Source organism: Olea europaea, unplaced genomic scaffold (genome assembly GCF_002742605.1).
Source record: "Olea europaea var. sylvestris unplaced genomic scaffold, O_europaea_v1 scaffold37470, whole genome shotgun sequence".
NCBI lineage: Eukaryota > Viridiplantae > Streptophyta > Magnoliopsida > Lamiales > Oleaceae > Olea > Olea europaea.
The window spans coordinates 1-1123 of record NW_019256826.1 but is presented as its reverse complement, the minus strand read 5'-3'; the positions used below and the strand labels follow the sequence as shown (position 1 = coordinate 1123).

The 1123-nt window shown below is 33.5% G+C and overlaps 1 long non-coding RNA gene across 1 annotated transcript; it reads left to right on the top strand.

The window, feature by feature from the left end:
• Positions 1–6: 6 nt before the first annotated feature.
• Positions 7–1005, top strand: LOC111386864. Its single transcript, XR_002701334.1, has 3 exons — positions 7–222; positions 319–620; positions 783–1005. It is a non-coding gene; the product is annotated as an uncharacterized LOC111386864 (long non-coding RNA).
• Positions 1006–1123: the final 118 nt, after the last annotated feature.

Genomic DNA, 1123 nt, shown 5'->3' with positions numbered 1-1123 from the left:
CCTAGCCAACACTCCCTTAAAGATGATGATGTTACTAGAGTACTTGGTCCTGAACGTCGAGGATGGGTAAGAGGTCTTGGTTTTGGTGCGACTCCTTCAAAGTTGAGTGCTTTGATGCACAATCATAACTTGCAAACTCAAGTCCAAGAATTGAGAAATGAAATTAAAGAATTAAAATCTTTGTTTCAAATTAAGAGTAAGAGTGTTGAACAAGAAGATAATGTAAGTGAAAAATAAAATTATTGAACGTTATTCTAAATTACATATGATTTCTATATTCAAAATAATAAATTGTACAATTGGATATGAATTTTACAGCCTAGAGATGGAAGCTTGAATGTTTCAAATAACCTTCAAAATAGGAAATGCAAATTGTTATCTTGGTTTGGGAAAGCCGATGGTGTTGCAAAAGGGGAAATCGCATCAACAAATCCAAGTGATTTGGTGCATCATGTACCACTTGGTAATGAATGTTGGAGAGTTTGGGTTAATGAAGTGATTGAAAATGTCAGCTTATATCGTCCTACACGTGAGCTTTTTCTTCTTGAAGATGCATTAGGAAGTACAATAGCATGGCCAATTAGATACATTGAAGTGGATTCGCTATAATCACAATGAAGGTATGCTTAACTTCTTTTCTATTTTAATTTCACGATTCATTAGGCAAATATATTACAATTCAAGTCCTCCTAGCATTCTTGCTTCTGTGGGTCTAACACTTTTAACTGGCCATTGATGACCATTGAGTGGAACGTGATCACTGACATTTGATGAAATTTCAGGTATAGGCAGATTACAAATGAGCATTGCTGAAGTCTCACCCAGATCGAGCTTCGCACTCATGTGATTGGAAAGCATTCTTTTGTTTGTAAAATAACTTATCAGTGTTGGTTGAACTTATGTCTGTTGGTTGAGAAGAAATTAGTTATGACTCAGGCTTGTCATTTGTTGAACTTATGTCTATTGGTTGAGAAAATGAAAAGTAGCTGTTACATTTTATTTATATATGATAAATGTTAGTGTTAATTTTTTCATTTTTAAGCTTAGAATAACTAATTAGTTTAATGTAGTTTATCATGCTAGCTTGTACTCAAAGAGTTGGAATTGGATTTGTGTAATTATT